This window comes from Patagioenas fasciata, chromosome Z (assembly GCF_037038585.1).
Source record: "Patagioenas fasciata isolate bPatFas1 chromosome Z, bPatFas1.hap1, whole genome shotgun sequence".
Lineage (NCBI taxonomy): Eukaryota > Metazoa > Chordata > Aves > Columbiformes > Columbidae > Patagioenas > Patagioenas fasciata.
In genome coordinates this window covers 23,065,542-23,087,331 of record NC_092560.1, presented here as the reverse complement: position 1 = coordinate 23,087,331, position 21,790 = coordinate 23,065,542, and the positions used below count along the sequence as shown (strand labels likewise).

General features: G+C 36.9%; 1 protein-coding gene and 1 long non-coding RNA gene across 31 annotated transcripts in view; one reads left to right on the top strand and one right to left on the bottom strand.

The window, feature by feature from the left end:
- Positions 1-21,790, bottom strand: part of PTPRD (protein tyrosine phosphatase receptor type D) — a 1,234,877-nt gene that overhangs the window by 361,950 nt on the left and 851,137 nt on the right. The window lies entirely within an intron of this gene.
- LOC136115559 (uncharacterized) lies at positions 44-3,162 on the top strand. The gene is made up of 3 exons (XR_010653224.2): positions 44-315; positions 1,576-1,770; positions 2,980-3,162. It is a non-coding gene; the product is annotated as an uncharacterized lncRNA (long non-coding RNA).

Sequence of the window (21,790 nt, the reverse complement as noted above, 5' to 3'; positions counted from 1 at the left end):
TTTTTTTTTCCTTCCTTTCCTTCCTTCTCGTCTTTTAGCCGACCCTTTTGCTACAAGTAGCAGCGAGATCGCCCACCCGGGCTCCCCCCACTCTCCCGCCCACCTCACCAGAAAAAAGTGCAGTGCAAACAAAAGCGAGGGAAGAGAGCACGGGGCGGGCGCAGAGGGGTGGGCAGAGACACAGGGAAAATCCCCAGAAACCGTCCTCGAGAGCTGAAATACGAGCAACCCTCCCCCCACCCCGCCTCGCTCCTCCGGGGGAGGACGGGGACGCCGTTGGTGCCCTGGTGGAGACGACGCTCTCTCGTCTCGTGGGTTTGTTGTGGGTTTGGGTTTGCGGGTGGTTGTGTTTTTCTGTGTTTATTGGGTTTTAGGTTTTGGTGGTTTGTGGTTTGGTTTTTTTTGTGTGTGTGTGTGTGTTTGGTTTTGTGGGCTTTTTCTTTTTTTTTAATCCTCTTATGCTGTGTGCATCACAGGATCTGTATGGCCCCAAGCGCTAGGGGAAGCTTGTTGCGGAGCTCAGGGACCCGTGCGTGTGTGTGTGTGCGGGCGGGCCATGGGGAGGGGAGGCGTGCTGCGGCTGCCCCAGCCCGGGCCGCGGACTGGCCGGGGCCAGGCGCCACACACGGTGCGGGGACACCCGCACACGGACACCCACGCGCGGCCGGGGTGTGGGGGAAGGGAGGGTGACGTCACTCCACGCCGGCGCGGGGGGGCGCCCACGGCCACACCGACCCAGTGGGGGCGGGGGCACACGAGTGGGGCGGATGCCGGTCCCGAGGGCTGCGGGCGCCAGCCTGTGGCGAGCAGTGCTGCCCGATGTCTTCCTCCCCCAAAAGTTCCCTAGACAAGTGAGAGTGACCGGACTTGAAATGCTAACTTCTTGTCCGGCTGATTGAATCACCGGGGGTCACCAGATCTGCCAGTCCAAGTGGGATGTCACTAAGGGTGTTATAAAGTGACATTTACTTATTCAATCAGGCTTGTGTATGGCAAGTCCATAATTTTCCTCCTGAAGAATGGTCAGATTTCATGCTGATTTGCACCATGTGTTACTTGTTGCAATTGGTATCGTGCTGCGGGGCTAAAAAAAGTCGCAGCTTTTCCTGTTCCGTACTGTCTAGTCCCCTGCAAAGAAGGAACAGCAGATTGCACGCAGGTGAAAACAAAAGGATTTAGGTGAGAAGTGCTTTGGAAAACCTCCCTTGTTGGCTTCTAACCTTCTTCAGGAGTTTGGAATATATGCCTTCCGTGCCATGGTTTCTCTTGTGTAAAATGGGGGTAAAGTGTTAAGATAAACACAAAAAGCACTGGTCAGTTATTAGGGTGACAGAACCCCAATGCCACAAAAGTTGTCTTACTGGCTTCTGCGTATGTGAAGCTGCGGTGACGTATTATCTTGTCCTGAGTTTAGTGCTGACTTACTACAGCTTGATCAAGATGTGTAACCCTTGATTCTGAAATCAGTCTTGGTGGTCCATGCAAAGTTCATTGCAGATAATTGCTACTTTTCTGCCGAGGAGAGGGATTTGTGTATTTTCTGTCATGTAATCATGTTTTATCATCCCCTGGAAGGTAGTGCTGCCAACATGAAGGCTGATGGAAGTGAAGATTAACCTCGTTCTCCCCAAGTCCTGTAAATTGCTCTCTTCTTTTGATGCTGCCGGTTTCACCAGGAAAAATGGTCCTCCAAGTAACCTTACACTTAAAGGAGAACTAGTCCTTTCCAAACAGTATCTTTCGCAATACAAAATTGCTTTGTATGAAAAGGTAAATGTATTACATGTAGCATGGATGACTACTTTTTATTTTGCCAAAAAGAAGTATTCAGTAGAAGGAGTAACTTTTCAAAAAGCAACTATGGCTGCAAAGTAAAACAACAAAAATCAAAAACTGGGCAAAACACTGTTTTTATCTTTATCGTAATAAATGTGGTTAAATTAAAGCAACAATGAAATACTCACTTTTGCCCCCTTGACTCAAATGACTACAGGGCTGTATTTGCTTCAAAATGGCAGTACTGAATAGGTATTTCAGGTTTTAATGTTATGTCCCAGCAGTTTTTATCAGTATACTTAGCTGTTTTAGTGCTCTTCATGCTGTGATCCTTGTGTGACATTGAAGAATTGAGCAATAAACGCATGCATTTTATATTTTTCATGTGGTATCACAATGTGGATGTGAGTTTTGGGACTACATTTAGCTTTGCATTATCTTAGAGTCATAAGCAGGTTGTGTAGCTCTTCCTTATGTTCAGTCTGTATCACAGTACACATTACGACTAAATGTGTTTCTTTCTATAGTAGTATTAAAACCAGATCTTATGGATATTATTTATGAGATCTCCAGGTTTTGTAGTCATGGGAAAGAAAAAAAAAAAAGTAATAAATTCATGAAGCAGCATTAAAACACTGTATACTTAGTGTTGCTCTAGCGCATATCATCACTTGTTATCAGTAACACAAATTTATACTTAAGATAGTAAACATATACATGCATAAATGTGTTATATGTATGCAGTTTGGTAATACACCTTTAACATTCCTTCCCCATTAAGAGGAGATAACACAAGAAGAAGCATAATTCATCTGCTACAAACTACTCATTAAACTGGATTTTTTTTTTTCTGAAATACATAAAACATTCGAACACAACATTCTACACTGGTGTTCTATTTTTGCCAAGATTGCAGCAGTATGTTACTCTTAAGGTTAGTACAGCACTGAACTGGGAAAACATTTACACATTTTATTAACTTTAAAATGTTTCTTGTAAAACACTGAACAGTCTCTAAGATCATAATTAAATTAGGTTTGGAAGATGTTAATTTTATTTTTTCTTTAGGTGGAAGGAAGAAGGGTCTTTTATGTCATTTGGAATTAAGTATTATGTAGTCCCTCAGCGTTTTTATAAAAGCAGATATCTTTCTCTCATCATTCAAAGTTAACTCTTTAAATTTTGTTCTTCCTGCTTACACAGCTGCTTTCAGTGTCTTCATTGAGGCTACCTACCAACAGTCCAAGTTTGATGTGAAGCACATTTAAAATTCAGAGGAGGGAGAGAAAAGGATTGACTTCCCTTCTGTTCATGTGAACACCTACCTGCGACCATGCTTTGAGTGACTTTTGTTGTAGCTCTTCAAGTAAAAGATCAGTCACAGTCTTTCATGTCTCAGTCTCATGAATTTCATATATTAAATAGTACTCTGTTAATAGTCCACAGTATTATTTTACTCTTGGCTGTTCTGCCTTGGATTGTTGCTTGCGTCCCTGGTAAATGGCATCCCACTAAACTCTTTAGCATGGTAAGACATTCCATTAACAACAGGAACCAGTGGACATTGGGTTGCTACACAGTAAGATCAGGAAGGGGAGAGGAGACAGGAGGGACCAGAAAGGTTAGTCTGTAGTTGCCTCTCCATTTTTTTGTTGTTGCCTGAATTTTGATGGACAAATATTACAGTTTTTATGATGAACACATGGCAAACTGTTGGCTGAAATCTAGCAAATAATTTGTCACAAAACTGCAGTAATGCATATATTAAGAATTGGCTTATGAAATGATTACGAGAAATGTTCCGGAGTTGCTGTACTGATATTGAAGATTCTTGTTTATAAGCCACAGACGCTGTGAGCTTCTGTTATTAAAGATAATAAAATACTACTAGACAATATGTATTGTCTATATGCAAAAATTTATTCAGTTAACACAGTTTGAGTACATATCTTTTAAATTCTGATTTAATATCTCAGCAGATATCCTCAGTACTTATCTTTATTGTGTAAAGATTTGTGATTCATATAAATCTTTTAAGTGATAAACTTAGGTAGCTGGAGACAGAAGTATGGAGAAAAAAGTGATTTTAATGTAGTTTTTTATTATAATTTTTGCCATGTTTGATATTTTTTTCCCTGCTGTCTTTTAAAGAGATGAGGCTTTATACACTTGCCTGATCATCTTGGCATTCCAAACAACTTCTGTGTATGCCAGCACATTTTAAGTCCATTTCAGAGAAGCATTCAGGTCTCATATCCTACAGGTCTCAAACCCTGTTCTGATCTTTCTTCTGTGGAAATAGGGGTTTGGTAGATGAAGGAGACAAGCGGGCTGCTTTGCATGCTTGTTCCAGCCCATTCATTGCACCAAGTCAGTCACAACACATGCCCTGCCACAGACCAAAGCTAGCTAATGGGAAAAAGGTTGTGGAATCAGGTGATTCAGCACATAAAGAAAATTTGGCTTGATTGTTTCTGCTTCTCAGGAAAACTTGTCATACTAGATTTTTGTACTATGTTTTGGGGTTTGTTTTTCTTTTTTAACTGAAAAGAGCAAGAGGCCTAGAAAAATAGTAATTAATCACACAAAAATCTGCAGGGACTTGGAGATGATGAAGCAGGACCAGCTTTATCAAAGTGCACTAGAGTATATGCCACAAACTGAAAATAAACAACAGCATATGTAGGGAAAGCAGTAAATAAGATTTGCAGATAGAGAAGACAGCTTTGTCTTTTACTTCTAGAGTATTTGAAGTATCTCAGATGTGGTGAGAACACTGCTAACGATTTAGAAAGAATATACTTAAAATACAGAACACAATCTGGTGGTATTTTTCTTAAAAAATCATGCATATGTATGTAATGTATGTACGCACACAGGTGCAAGAGGTCTGCATCAAGATTTGCTTTCAATTTGAACACAGTACAGTCAATGGGGATTTTTGTTCTTTGTTCTGGTTTTAAAATGTAGCCTTCTAGGGAAAAAGGTAGCCCTAAATTTTAGTAGCTGCAACAGAGAGCAAAGACCAGAATATCAGGAATATTTTCTAATATTAGAAGGGGAAAATTGTATCAAAAAAAAATAAATAGCCTAATGACATCTTGCTAGTTCACAGGCTTTACAGTGATCAGATGGAAAGAGATACATGCATTACTTAGTGTGTGTTATTTCATGGTTGCTCAACATGCACTAGGGAGACTAAACACACTGTTTTGCACCCATAGCTCAAAGATCACAGTGTGTATAACACTATTTAATGTCCAAGTAACTGAATTCACGTATTTTAAAACTCAGGAACAAGAGGAAGATACTATTGCTGTAACTGATTCATGGAACCAAATTATTTTGTCAATCTTTTATTTGAACAAGGGCTTTTGAGTTCCTAAGGAGATACTGTTGTTTAGTTCACATAGGTTCTTTTATATAAAAGTTTCTGAAAACACTTCGTAGAAAACAGAAAATCTCACAAACTAACCACAGCTGCTCCAATTGAAGCCTCTTGAATCTGAATGTTTGTTTCCTCCTGCCAAACCTCAAGGAGGTTCAGGTTGCAATGTTGTATGTGGCAGTGCCGTATTGTCTGGGGGCTGCGCACAGGGTTAGAGGGAGGAGAAGTCTTAGTTTATTTCTTAACCTTGAACCATTTGCTTCTTGAATATAGGAATGTTATGGAATAAGCTGTTCTGTCATCTGAGGGAGGGAGTGTTTCTCCATTCCTCTTATGTTGCCTCCTTTCTTGTAGTAAATGAAGAGACATAGACAAGCACTGAGAGGCAAGATACGGACCCTGCTAGCAGAGGTGCTGCATTATGAAACCTTGCAAAATAAAATGGGAAAACAGACAAGACAATTAAAGAAAGTTCTTCTCAGCATCTTTCTCACTACAGTTACCTATAGTTAATATTTTAAAGTAATTGTTGCAGTGTGCCTATAAATATTTCAATGACAGTATTGATAAATATCTACAGTACCAAAAGAAGGATTTTTTTACTAGAGTGGACCATATCATGCTCTGTCTTGGCTTTAAGTCTGTATCAGGATGGCCAAGTTTAAACCTCTTCTGTTGAATCTGATCAATTTGCACACATTCAATTAATTTTTTTTCCCACAATATAACTCCCATTAGCTTCAGATAATGTGTTTCCATCTTAAAAATGCAGAAAAGTGACTTAATTATCAGTGTATTATTAGGAATAGTTTCAGCTCAACTTTTAGTGGGCACGTTTTCACATACAAAAATGGTATCATATTGACAATTATATTCAAGACAAGGACTCTAATTAGTAAATGAGGTTGCCTGAGAGCTAGCCACATGTTTATTGGCAGGTAATTTTACATAAAAACTCTTGCAGTCTAGAGTGCTATCAATCTACACTTTTCATGAGCATTGTGTTCACCTTATTTTCAATATAAAATACAAAATATTGCAAATTCTATGAATTCCAGTATCAAAAGGAACACTTATACAATATGAACTCAACTGACCTGTGTAGACAGATAACTGAATTTCAATGAAATAGAAAACATGTTTTACTTATAACCACTCTGTTTATATTACCTTTCAATTGTATCAGTTTGTTTCCTTCCATCCCATCTATTAATCACCAAATGCAAGCCCACTGAACATTTACACTGTTACAGAATGTAATATATAAGCTATGCACTATCTTATCCTTTTAAGGAAGACCGTGTACTTTGGGCAGAACAAGAGGTGTTAAAACCACATTATCCAAACAAATCTTCTCATCACACAACATTCTCTAATCATTTTCATTTTCAGCAATTCAATTAGAACAGAAATTAGGACCACAAGAAAAAAATCTATGTTTTAGCCAAATAAGTTATTCATGAAAAAGGAATGGAAAGATTAAATCTGTTGTATTGAATCCAGATTATTAGCAAACTGGGATGCCAAGTCCTTTGTATTTCAATGTTGAAAAGTACATTTCCACATTAAACTAGCCCTGTGAGGGAAATCACGTATTAGTCACAGTTTTCCAAACAGATGATTTATGTTTCAATGAAAGAAAAAAACTTTTCAACGTTCTATTATAAAAATGACAACCCATTTGTTATGAACTCCAGCAGACATCTTTTTAGGATGCCAATATAGTTCAACGACCTCCATATAATTTTTTTATATAGGTCCAAGCTAGCACAAACACGAACTGGTGGAATGAACTCCACAATCTAAGAATTTGCTGGTATTTTCTCATTTAGTTTCTTCACTAGGAAGGCACAAAGGACAAAACAGAGGCAATAAATTTCAGCTCCAGTGTTTATGGAATGATAGCAACATGATTCATGTTTTTAATCTCAAGTAGGTTCTGCATATTAAAGGATGCAGTTATGATTTTTTTTTTAAAGAATAGGAGACTAAAGGAAGTGAGTCTTCTATTTAAAGTGATGCACTTGGATAAGCATCTGCAGGAGCAGAGACATTAAAAATGTGGTTACATTTCCCTCTAAAGGCTGAATTGTTCTGCTGAAACTTTTAAAGGCCCTATAAAGTGTATATTTTTATGAGTATAGGAACTGAATATATTCCAAAGATATCCAAAATACTGTTACCAAGTGGAAAGCATTCAAAGGAATACTAGGAGAAGGTATTCCCAGAGCTCAGTGCTAAACCCTTAGTGATTTCCACCCCCTTGTTATTTACACAGGATCCACTCCCATTTCCTTTACATAAGTTGCATTCTTCTGCACATCATACAGCAGGGTGATTCAGCTCTCCTTACAAAACCTCACTGGAAGTCTGAATGCTCAGAGAGAGTGGGGTCTAGCTAGTCGACATAACTGGCACTACATTCATTCAGTACCTGAAAAATCCCTGTGTATTTTAAGGAGACCAGAAAAAAAAAAAAAAAAAAGTTTTTTTGTTTTTTGTTTGTTTTATAGGAAAGCCTTTAAATAGGGAGCAGGGCTTGCATTTGCAAACTCTATTTTTAATCTCCCCTTGCAGTGAATGTTCAGGGATAGTAATGACACTGCAATATCTTCTCAAGAATTTGGAACTTTGTCAGTTGTCCTGGTTAAAGGTTTCATTATTTGTTGTTGGCAGAGCACACGGGCATGAAGCATTCATTAGTTTATCATTCTAAGTTAATATATGGTATCTATTTAAATGTGGGAAACTCACTTGCAAAAATAACTTGGTACATTGTGTGCTGCTTATTGATTGGAAAAAAAAAAAATGACAGCAAATGCCCGAGGATAAATAACTGTTCTTTTCCAGAGTTTCATATCAGATCAAAACAGGTTTGTAAAAACTATCTTGACACAATTCAGTTCAAAACTATGTTTCTGAAAATGTGCTTGTCTGGATATACAAAAAAGCTATTTGTAATTACCATAGTCATAGTATAGAATCATAGAATGTGAACTCAGGCTTGGGGCTGTGACACCTCCCTGGAGAGCCTGTTCCAGGGCTCCACCACCCTCTGGGTGAAGAACCTTTTCCTAATGTCCAACCTAAACCTCCCCTGGCATCTTCCTGCCATTTCCTTGGGTTCTGTCATCGGTCACCAGAGAAAAGAGATCAGTGCCTGCCCCTCATCCTCCCCTTGCGAGGAGGCTGTAGCCACCGTTAGGTCTCCCCTCAGTCTCCTCCAAGCTGAACAGACCAAGTGACTTCAGCTGCTCCTTATATGGCTGCCTCTCCAAACCCTTCACCAACGTCATAACCCTCATCTGGACACTGTCCAGTAGCTTTATATCCCTTATATCCTGTGGCTCCCAGAACTGCACACACAGTGTTCCAGGTGAAGCCACACCAGTGCAGAGCAGAGTGGGACAATCTCCTCCCTCACCCATCTGGCAATGCTGTGCTGGATGCACCCAGGACACAGGTGGCCCTCCTGGCTGCCAGGGCACTGTTGGCTCATGTTCAACTTGCTGTCCACCAGAACCCCCAGATTCTACTCTGCAGAGCTCCTCTCCAGCATCTTGTCACCCAGCCTGTATGTACAGCCAGGGTTGCCATATCCCAGGTGGAAAATAGTCAAAACAAAAATGAATAATGCAAATTTTGTCTCTGTTTCAAAGATCCAAGCAGGATTAACATAGGTAAATCCATTTGTGATATAGACATTTCATTAGAATATCTTTAGAAACTCCTGATCTCTATCAGACAAGGCACTCCAGGACTCTGTTTTCCGACTTGGCTAAAACATTTGAAAAAAATTAAGCTGTTAGACTAATCCCTTATGAAAATTGATTTGTGACCACAGTAAACCATCCTATGCATTTTTTGAGTCACTTCATCTATTTTTAGTAACTGCTGAGATAGTTAGGAAAACTATTTTTGATCAGAGTGACCAGTTTTTTAAAAAAATAGTACTGTTCTGTGTTTAAATGCATTCAACATGAATCACTATTGTTGGATCATATTACATACATGAAATTTGATAATATTGTATCTTAACTAGTATTCTTATATACTTTATGATATAATCAACCATTAAATAAACTTCAGGATTAAATTGTTTATTTAAGATTTAAGAGTGATGAAATTCATAAACAACATTGCCTTATATTGAATCATGCCATTACATGACTACAAAAGAAAGCATTTTAGGACATCACATCTCCAGTACTTAATATTGTCAGTCAGTTCTTGAAGCTTTTTAGATATTCTTGCCCTATAAAATATCTTTGGAAATGAGCACAGGCATCCACTTAGACTAACCAAACCTTTATGAAGCACTTGAGTGAGGTGCAATATCTGAATTCAGTAACTCACTTTAACTCTCTTAGTCACCTCAAATAACTCTAAAGCAGACAAAATGGTTAACTCTGAACAAAAAATAAATACTTCCATTACAGGGAAGATTATGACTATGTTTTCAAACAAACCTCTTTGAAGAGCACAGCCTAAAATCTCTCATACTTTGATAATCTAGACCTGAAGTTATTTTTGCTTCCGTGTTCCAAAATATATTAGAGATGAGGTTTTGTGTGTGGTGTGTGGTGTAAGGGTGTGGGAAGAACTGTTGATTAAAGGGAGGCCTCTAGCCATCACAGCTGTACAATTTCTTAAGTGATAAGAAATCCATTTTCCAGAGAAATCTGTGATGTAATCTGTCTTTTAGGCTATCTGGATGAGAGCTAGCGCTAATATTTACAGTGATTATTCAAACAGAGTTACTAGTGCAAAATGCTTCACAAATGAAACACGGATCAGGAGTTTCTACAGAGTCAGTCCTCTTTACACAGTTTTATTTTTCCTGCCTACCTGAGGTAATCAGTAGAAATCCAGTTGCTGGCTTTTCTCTCTTATGATGTAATGGTATAGTACAATGTGCAATCAAATGCCAGTTAATGCTTTTAATCCTGTTATTTCTATTGAGCAAAATCTTAGCTGTATAAATATTAGCGTTTCGGTTAAAGTTGCGTGTAAATGCCCAAAGTAGTACTACCGCTGACTAGTCTAAACAATGGCATTTCATAGCACCTGCGTTTTCCTATTAGTTGGCACAGATCTACTATAAGTAATTGGTAAATATGAAAAGAAGCAATAATGCAGTTTGTGTAATAATTTATCTGGCTGAATTGCATCAGAAAAAGTCAGACATTTTCATGTTGTGTAAAAGCTTCTAGAAACAGAACTGCTTTTCAGTTCTTCTCAGAAACTTTGGGGGAACCAAAAATTTGAGTCCCAAGGTCTCCCCTGACCCAGGGGTTTTCTAGGGGAGATTATAACCTAGACAAGTTTGCTTAAGCAGTAGATCTCCCTGCTTAAGTGGGGGAGGATGGACAAGGTCACATTCAGAGGTACGTTCCGACCTCAACCATTCTGTGGTAACTAAATTTCCTGAATATAGTTCGACAACAGTAAGTCAAAGTTCCTATTTAATCACTACATATTGCTGCATGCTAGGAGAGAAAAATCATTCAGGTTTTGACCATGTTATCTTTATATGTCTTTGTGCCCCTTTTTTGGTCACAATTTGCGAATACAAGAAGAAAATTTACCTTCAGACCCTACATTTGAAGTGAACATTGGAAAATATTGTTAAGAAATTCTGAAACAAATAAGTTCTGAAACTTTTAAATACTTCTGCAACCCAGTTTGAAGAAGGCTGGGAAGAAGTGTTTTGTACCCTAAAGAACTACTTAATGAAGAACTACTGTCCTCATATCTCTACCAACAATGGTCAATCGCTAAATGATCTATCTAAAATGTTTTTTCTAGAAGTAGAACTCACTTGCCATTTTTTCTAGTTATTCTACAAATGCAATACATAAACATATTCAAAACAATTGCAGTGTGCTTTGCCTAAGCCAGAGAAGAATAAGTTTTTTCTTTGTCAGATCCTGAAAACCCGCTGTGTAGAAAGGTACAAAGTGTGGTGTGCCAGCGTGATTGTAGTTCTTCAGTGTCTGGATGACTTCTCTCCAATGAAGTCTTGTGCTTGCAGAAAGCACTGATGCCTTCTGGTAGCAGAGAGCCTCTGAAGGCAGAAGACAGCTGACAGACTAGAACTTGCTCTGACAGAAGTCTAAACTCTGCCATTAACGTTTGTTCACGGTAGAAATTGGTGCAAGTGACACATTCAGGGTTATTTTTCGTTCAGCTCTTCTTGAAAAAATAATCTGATTTTGTCCAGTTGTGGTATTTCCAAAGATATAATTAACAAAGGTCATCTCAAAATTATATGGGTCAAAAGGTAACTAGCTTTTGTCCTAAACTATAGGCAAGAGAAACAATCCAGTTGTTTGTCATTGTCAAATCACAACTTCACGATAGAAAAATTCCATGTGGATATCTGCATAAGGTTGAATGGGGCACAGAATTTTGGAAATATTCAGGCTCTGTCTGAGTAATGGAAGAAAACGAGGATGAAAAGAGAGACTGGAGTGTAAGAAAAATACTCCTGAGTCACAAGTCTCAGGAAAAAGGAGGGAAAAGATCTCAAAAGCATAAGCACACTGTCCATCATAGATCAGAAACCAGAATCACATAATCTTTCTACTGATGCCAACAAGTCTCTGAGAAATACAGGAATAAATATGTGTGTACATTTATTGCTGATCATTCTGGAAGGTGACAACTTGCCATTGTCATTTACTCTATTTATTAAAAGAATGAAGGTTTGTGTAATGGACATAATCAGAGACTTCAGTCGTCCTGAGGAAGTATGTTGAGCACTATGATTTGCAGTCACAAATTTGATTATGGGATATGTTAGAATTCACAAATGTTCCTTTCTGTTTTTTTCTTCACCACTGGACCACTGTAATCCTAGGTTTTATTTAGTGAAATTCCTTCATATACATGTACAGCTGTCAATATCGTAACATTTTTCTGGCAAGCAGCAGCAACTGCTAATTGGGTCACCAGTACCAAGAATTATCTTTCAAGCTGGAATAAATAGTAGTAATAAGCAAAGACCAGAAAAATCCACTTAAGGACATCCAGATTTCCAGGTAACACCAGCAGACTGGCAGAACTGGATCAGAAAAAAGTGAGACAGAATGATGTGGAAACCCAAGGTCAGAATCTGATTTCTTGGACAGTTATATAGCCTACAAACAGGAAATATTTTGCAACTTTTGTCTGCTTAGGTTTGTTATAGCTAGTTGGTGTGCCAATGGAGAAATGACTTCCAGTTGTTCTATAATTTTGACAATTAAAAGTTACTCTTACAAAGTAAAATGAAGTGTGATTCTTCCATGTGTTAGCTTCATCCTAACAGTATAACAGCAGTGAAATCACAATTGCATGATCTGAACATTCGATAGCAACAAGGTTCTGCACCTTAAAAGCAGCTCTGGTTGCAAATGGAGGTAAGTAATAGAGGGTCTGCATTTAAAGAGCTCATTGAGAAAACAGACCAGCCAAAACGAGAGAGCAATAAAATTTATGACCATACCAATATTAAAAATAAGCAAATTTTATAATGGTTTAAATGTAGACTGGGATTAATGAAATAGTAAGCAAATGCATGGAAAGAATGTACAAAAGGTAAAAAAACAAATAAGTGAGAATTGGAGGTCAGTTTATTCATGTTGGGAAAATCAGTTCATCTGCATCCACCCATTTGCCAAAGTTGGGGTTGTTTAATATACGCAGGAAAAGCTTTTTTCCAGTTTTCCCCTTAAATATACATACATGTATACCATAGTATATAAACTTCTTTTTTTCTCTGTAGTCATCACTTCCTGTCATATGTACTTGGAACTATATTATTTACATTTTTGTTCAATAAATGATCTCCATACTGCAGCAAGCTTTCAATTTACCAGCTTTAAATGTTCTAAATTGCAATTATGAATGGATATAAAATAAAGTGATATAAACCTCTTCTGGTGCATGTTGCTTAGGTGTAATTCAGTCTTTCTTTTCTGCTCTTTAAAGTCATAACAAGATGCTGCACTCACTCAGAATTTACGTTTCTTCATAAATCCAGCTGCAGTCAAAAGATGCACTAAGAATTTAAGGTTTTAAAAACCACCTGTTCTCCAAGAACTGGCACAGCTCTGGGTTTAGGAATCTTTGTTTTCTGTCATTTTTTTACAGTAAAGTAGATGATAAGTTCCTGATACTTTTCTCAGGTCTTCCATATACAGAGGGGTCACCATGTCTGACAAAATTTTGGTTGTAAAATGAAGCTATTACTCCAACTTTTCCGTGCAGTTGTCAAAGGTACATTGTTAGGTTTAACCTGCTCTAAACCTTGCTGTATTGTAAAAAAAATTGTAATTTATAATTTACTGTTAGTTGTTTATTTCAAGCTAGTGGAACTTTCGTTATTTAAAAAAACAAAACAAACCCCCCCCCCCCACACACACACAAAAACAACAAACAAACAAAACCCTACCAGTTAATAAGGCCTGTCATTTTTAGATTGAAATTAAAGATTTGGTAAGAAGAATTTGTTTTGGTAAGAAGAATTAATATGCTCACTATTTCTTTATTACTTGACTGCCAGCTAGCTCTATATACTGTTATATTTACTTAAATAAATCTTTCCTGTGTTTACAACATGGTGTTATAATAAAAAGTTCAGGTTCAAGAATAGTAAAAAAGTTGTACAGCTTTAGGAGCATTAAGAAAACATCTAAAAAAATATAATCTTATCTTCTCTTTCATGAACATTTCTTCAAATTTCTGAAGCCTAAAGTAAAGCAATGCTTTTTAAGGAAACATTTGTATGTGTAGTGCTAAAATATCCTTAAAAAATAAAGATGCGCTTACTTAAAAAAAATAATTTAGCTGGGAGGACTGCCTTAAATGTTTCCTGTGAGTAGTAGGACTTATTGCCTTACAGAATGATAATAAAATGACCCAATAATTTCCCTCTTCAATATACTAGTTGACAATACACTGAGAAAAAAAAAAAAAAAAAAAGAAAAAAAAACCAACCAACAACAACAACAAAAATAACCACACACAAAAGAACAACCAAAAAACCTTCCTCATCAAACCATTACAACAGAAAGAAGAATATATTAACAAGATACACTTTTTAAAATGTCCTGTGTTTTCTAAATTCTAGTGATATTTTCTGAGAAAAAAACTTTGAAGTACTATTAACTGAAATTGTGCCCATATATCTGCAGGGACTTTATGTTTCAGATACAGTGATACTTCCGCCTGTGCAAATACCAATAAAATTAATTTCGGAATGAAAAGTTATGTCCGATTTGTCATCTGTGTTCTGTAGACTCATGGCATATACCCAAGGCCTTATGGGCAAAAGTTAAGCCTGAAAACTGAGTAAAAGTAGTGAGGTAGAGAACTGTGAATTTCTAAAAATACAGCAAAATTGGACTTCCTAAGTCAGAACAAATTCCTGTTTGTCAGATCGCTCAAGTATCACTTGGGTCTCTTAATGTTTCCAAAGTGGAACAGTTTTTCTTCCTAGTGGGAAAAAATTTCTTCCTTGAAATGAAGCCTTGATGAACTCAGGCTAACAAAGAGAATCGTCTCTTATTCTTCCATATCGTCGTTTGATAGTGTCTTTGTCCAAGGACAGATAATCTCTGACACTCTACTTTCCTACCACCTACTAACTGTTAGACTGTTATGTGCTAGAGAGGCAACTCCAGGAATGCTCAACAGAAAATCACACGTTAGGATTATCCTAACCACTTCTATATTTGTGGGTGTATGCATGTGTTTATTTTGTTTTGTGTTTTGTTCTTTTTTTAAAAATGTTATTTATATTTTGCATATATATTTTACGTATGTTTACATCAAGCATATATATGTGTGTGTGTGTCTATGTGGCATCAGATTCCCAAGATGGATCATTACATGGACAGGATGATACATTTTTAAAACCTCTGAACATCTCTGGAAATAGGCATATTGACATGCATTTGAGTCGGCAGCTAAGCAGTCAACTGATGAGTTACATGGAGATTACGGTTTGCAATATTTTCAAACTGCAAATGTGTTTGTAATGAGACTGCTTGTGTTAATGAGAAATGCAAGATGAGATCTATGTTTTAGAATATTTTTAGGTCCCTCTGAATTGTAGGGTGTCTATAAGCAGTGATTATCATTGCTTGCTATTGATACTTGTAAAAATAATTCCATGAGAGGAATGGAAGACACAGGAGTGTAGTCTGATGATTGCACTTAATAATTTAAAAGACTAAATTAAAAAGAAGTCAAAGGCTCTTCGATTTACAGAATGAGTTCAATAATTTTTATAGGATTCTTAATGCTACAGCATATACAACATAGATGTGTAAGACACGCTGACACTCGAGAAATCTGTTTCATAAAAAACAAAATAAAAATGAAAGTGTAGTTCTAACCATGAAAAAGTTGTCCAGAAACACAGTATTAACAGATTTAACCACCACGTTTTGGTAACTTTTTTCTCTTGGTGAAGTGAGTTTTGCATATTAAATTTTCTGAGTATAAGAATTGTCACCTCCCCACCCCCCACCCCAGTCCCCTGCCACAAACGACAAGGTTATCTTTTGTTTTGATATTTGTAAGGATCAGTGGGTGCAGACATGGTAGAGCCAAAATATATCAAGATAAACTAGCTGTCTCTTGCTATATTTATTAGGTTCAAATTGTTCTTGGAATACAGTCGCAATAGTCTGAATTTCAGTCTTAGCATCTGTTGATGAAACAGAAAGCTCACACTAAGTTTATAATCCATGTCAGGTAAACAAGTTCATATGGAACAGAATGTTTGAAGAAGACAAAGTATATTGTGAAGATAAGAGACAGTTTGGATTTGACTCTGTTTCATTATATAAATATATGTACTGGCAAAACATAGCACATTATTTAATTTTGGGGGTATGCAGAGCTAATAAAAAAGAAAAATGAAATTCTGTAACAATCTTTAAGAGAATAATAGAAGCAATTAAGTGAAAGTGCCCAGGAATTGCAGAGAAAAAGGTTCTTTGAAAACAAAGTGCTGTTTTCAGTTGCCTAAAGACACATCTAAACCATATTAAAATACTTTGATAAGTTTCTAAATATAATCAGTCATTTAGTAACAAATCTTGACAAATAATTTCCAAAATCTACAAGATACAATATGCCAAAGCATTTCTAAGGGAGTCCTCTTAATTTTGTATATTGACTTCCCTGTGATATCTATTAATAGTTAATATTTGCTGCCCCCTGTAGTTTACTCTGACACAGCTTCTGTAAAATCATTTGAGTCTACTTTTAAAATTTTAAAACTCAAAATACAAGCCAAGCATCCTGATCTTTTTTTTTTTCCCTGATTATTCTTTGGTTATTTCTTATTTCTATCATGCTGTCTGACCTATTGTTTTGTTCAGAATTAGAATGATTCTCAATGAAGTTTTTCTTCCAATGTTATTTGATAGATTAAAATTAACAGAGATTTTAAAGTATATTTATTGTATTTTAGACATCACTCTTCTAAAATAAACATAATCTCCTCTAAAGAGGCAAACCAAGCAAATATTTAATAAATTGCTTTGGTAAATAGTTACAGCATATGAACATCAACATACTCCTTATGGTTCATTTAAGTCTATTTTTGAGGAAAATGATGAAAAGTCACAGTTTGGAAGTTTATCAGGTATCTAAGATGCTTGCTGAGTTTTAAATGGGTCCTTCACTAACTAATGAAATATCAAACTCTACTCCAGAATTTAATAACCAGACTTCACAGTTGTCAACATCTTCCTAGTGTTGAAGGAGAAGGGATTACAATAGGTGAGAAGAGAAGACTGCTGTGAGATGTAGGTCAGGTTTTTTTAACCTAGTAATGTTAGAACCAGCTCATGATGATCAGCTTCCTAAAGGCATTATGACTTCCTGATAGTGTTACGAGGCAACTAGACATGAGACATATGCACTTATTTTTGTTTTAATTTAGAAGAGGAAGACTTTGATTCTCGAAAACGAGAACCTGAAGATTTTTGCAGCACATTGTTCTGTTGATTGCAGACTATCAGGTCTTGTAAAATCATTTATAGGTAACAGTCAGAAATAATTACCTCCCAGTTCAAAAACTACATTCAATGATTTCAAACTGAAAATCTCCCAAACGGTCAACATTGATTTCTCTCTTTTCCAAATGACAAGTAATGGAGCTAAAAGGCAAAGTGTGAATAGAAACCAAAAAAGGACCAGAGGTGCCAGCCCCTGCCACACATCAGGACACAACAGCAAATCTAATCTAGTTCAGGAAAATCCTGGTACAGATGAAGCTGTGCTTGACCTTTGGCAAAGATGGTCACACCATGCTTAAGGCAAAATCAGCAAGTGAGGAATGACCTAGGCAATTGAAATTTGGTTTGTGCTTGCAAAGTTCATCAATCCCAAATACTAGGCCTGAACATCTTTGAGACAGAGCAATGCTTGGGGAGTTTTTGCTTTTCTGGATGAAGGCACAAACTGAAATGTCAGCTTTTGTTTTGCACAGGTGTACAATTGTTAGCGTATGTAACCAAGGTAAAAATTTGTCTTCAAAAGCAAATTAAGCAAATAAAGTAGAAGAAAGAAAGAGGTAATGGAAAGCAAAAAGAAGGAAAAATACCACTTACAAGTCTGCATTTCAGGTAGTGTTTTAAGACCTTAGAGGTTAGCACAAATGGTAGTGAAACATGCTTCATTCACTTCCTCTGCCTGAAACTTCTATTGCCAGTTGATGGTTTAACATGTCAGTGATATATTAAAAAATCCTTGCAAAACCAGATTTTAGATATACACCAGAAAAGACTTAAAAACTTAAAGATGACAATTCTTTTAACTAGCAGTAGTGTTCTGAGATGTACTGCTTTTACATAAGCAATTCATCAATCCATAAACCAGAACTTCAGGAAAAGTTCATTTTGATAATTTTTTTCTCACTCTGTAGCAGGATACAGAATTTCTTTCCCCCAGTCCTGCCTCATACCATTGCACTGCATTAGCAAAAACGTACCTGTTGGAAGAGCATCTAATCTTTAAAGCCTGCTATATGAGGAATCCACAATACTCTTAGAGATGTCATTTTAGTGTCTGATAGGCCTTATAATGAGTCTGTTATTTCTCATCTCCAATTGTCTTTTTGGGTGCTTTGAGACATCAGAATTTCACACCTGTCAGTATCAAAAATCTTCACTTACTGAAAAGGTACAGAGAAATCAGGTTTTAGTTCTGTCTATTTAAACTACATAGATTGAGTTCTTTAATCCCTAACAACAAAACAAGCTTCCACAATTCTTGTGATTTTTCTAAGGAATAAGTTAAAAATACTGTGCTTATTTACATTGGGCATATGCTTTTTATTTCATAACAAGTTTTGTTTCTAGCATTCTGCATGTATTATTATTTACAACATTTCTCTACCATAACCCATGTCATGCAAAAGGCAGCAATGATCCAGTCACTTACTCTCACATTGCATCACCTGATAGATTTTTGGTGATGACACATAATCTACTTATCATTAAGAGCTTACACATTGTAAAGTAGATTTTAAAATTGCTATTACTAAGTGTATGTTTATAGATGTATAAGGTACCTGGTTTAGGAATGTTTAGTTGTTAAAGAGGGATAGGTCAACAAATTACCTATTTCAATGAAACAGACCTTTCTGTTCTATGAAATGAAGCTGAAGAATAGATGACCAGAATCAAGTATAACCAAGAAACATTTATATTTAAAATTTACCTGAAAACACAATTGAATTAACTTTCACCTAAAAGAAAATTAATCACATTGTTCTAAACATATTTTAGGAAATTGAGGCTTATTTTTTTCTAATGGAATGAAAGCCTGAGACTTAAAGAGTGAAGTTACTTTTAAAAATAAAAATTCTACCAAACTGTGATATGATTTACATCCTCAATAAACTGCAAGTTCCAGAATAGAGGAGATGTAATAAAGGGAGGAGTTTTAACATACTTTTCAGGTAATTTTTCAATATTTAGTTTTTACAACATTTATCTTCAAAGGGAGATAATATTACAATGCAAGAAACAAGGCAATAAATAGATCAATCACTCAAGAAGATTCTTGTCACAGAAATGGGACACTGGGAAACAAATGGTGGTTAGCTGTGAAGAGTTTATTTATAAAGTGCAGTGTTTGTTTATTTTTACAAAGGAAATACAGTCACTCAGTTGAAGAATTGTGTTTTGCATATGTTTTGGTCCCTGACTAAGTGTGCTTTTAAGTAAGGGAAAAAGCCCAATATAGAAAAAAAAAATGTTTTACTTATCATAATGTAATCTGTCAACAGATGCACCTTCAGAAAATGTCATCATTGATGAATAATGTATATTTACAGAATGTATATTTGCCCATGTTCTCATTTGTCATGGTTAGTTTTAGTCAGGGGAGGAAAATCACAGAATCCAGAGGCAGGCACTGCAGCCAGGCATCCCAGGGCTATCCTATTGGGAATGCTGATTTCTGTAGTTGCTGTGGCCCTCTGAGATGCCTCAGTTTTAACTAGCAGCCTCAGAACAGGGATGTAAGAACTCACTCACTGGAGAGCCAGTTCTGTTTTCCACAGAGCTTGTCCCAGCTAATGACCTGCAGTATTTTGTGAGGGAGGGAGAAGCACGGAGAGGGGAAGTAAGTAAAAAATATTTCCTTTCCAATCTCCTTGTGGATTTTCCCATTAGCTGGTTAGGTTACAGCTTCTGCTGCATCACACATGTGTACCTTTTCATTTGAGTGTTTGGTCCTGACCTTTGCTCATGGCATTCAGTCTCCCATGCACACTCTGCTTACTCTCCTTTTGTAATTTATGGCACACACTGTACTCCCATTTCCTTCTGCTCTTAACTCTCCTGCGCATGCTCCTGTTATCTCAGTTGCTCGATAGATTTGCCATATTTCAGCTAGCTTCCAAACCTGCTTTCATAATGGCCCCTCTCTCTTTCTGAGGGATTCAGCCTAGTCTATAAATTCACACAGCTTGCTATGTCTTCTCAGCCTAGCCTACAGCCTTCCCTCTTGAGCAAGGGGGAGTGAGAGCCCTGCTGTAGTAAGGTCTTGCTTGGCTATTGTGGTGTATAGGATTCACCCACTTTTTGAGGCTGTCAGATTTCATTGTTGACCCTTTCCACATTGAAAAAGCAGCACTGAACATGACTCTTTGTCAAAGGGTTAAAAAAAATCTTAACCTGAATAAATGACAGTGTAGTAAATATTTTGTGAGATTCAGTGCTAACAGTACTGAACAAATGTATAGTTTTCTTTGACAATACTGGCCACTTTTCCTGCAAGATTCTTCTAGATCATAGATCAGCACTTCTGATAACGGTTTCCTGATAAGTGTTTGGAAATGAGAGTAACACTGAGCAGTCTTGATTTTCAGTAAAGAACTGATGAGAAGGGTAATTCAGATACACTGAAAGAACTTGACTCTTGGGTATCTCAAAGAATAGTAATAAAATTACAATTTTTATAAAATATAATAACAATGATAGAAGTAATATACTGAAATTAGTTTTAGGTTTAGAATTCCGTTTATATATTTTTTAAAGTAGCATTTTTTGTTGTGCTTATCATTACTTATAATGATTTTTAGCTTTCAGTTACAATTAAACAGACTAAATACCTGGAAGAATAGATTTATAATTTTTAGTTAATCGTTTCAGAATTAAAACAAAAACAAAAACAAAAACTAAAAACCTTGGCTTCAGGTAATTGCTCAATATGTAAAAATTGCCTGCCTTTGTCAAATTTTATGTAGTGGGGATGATATAGGAAAGGGGAAATGGAAATTGCAGAGGAGTTGAGGGTATATCTGGGCACAGAAAAAGGGAAGAAATTGGAGCTCTGGAGTCATATTAGAAGACAGGTCTCGTTAAAGCATGTTCACAGAGGTTCTGGAGAAAAAGAACCTACATATAAATACTTGCCCATTCACAGTGTTCTTTTTTGCTTCCTTCTCCCTGTGTTTGTTTCTTATACACAAAATTTTAACTTACAGAATCACAGAACGGTTATGGTTGGAAGGGACCAGCAGACCTGCTGGAAAGCATCACTGCAGAGAAGGACTTAGCAGTTCTGGTCAACAAGAGGTTGACCATAAGCCAACAATGTGACCTTGTGGCCAAGAAGCCCAACAGTATCCTGGGGTGCATTAAGAAGAGTGTGACCAGCAGGTTGAGGGAGGTTCTCCCCCTCTACTCTGCCCTGGTGAAGCTGCATCTGGCTTACTGTGTTCAGTTCTGGGCTCCCCAGTTTAAGAAAGATAAGGAATTACTGGAGGGATTCCAGCAGCAGGCTATGAAGGTGATTAGGGGCCTAGAGCACCTTTCTTATGAAGAGAGACTGAAACAGCTGAGTCTGTTCAGCCTGGAGAAGAGAAGATTGAGAGGGAATCTCATCAATGTTTATAAATATCTCAAGGGTAGATGTCAAGAGGATGGATCCGAACTCCTTCCAGTCATTAAAAGAAGTATGCAGACATCCAAGGAATTAAAGAAGCCCTCCTGCATGTCGAAACCAAAGGTGATAATTTAGAAGTTATGCATACTTAGGAAATACATATTTGCTAATGACTACATGCCATGATACATACCATGTTTCTTCAAACCCTGTCTACCTGGGTAT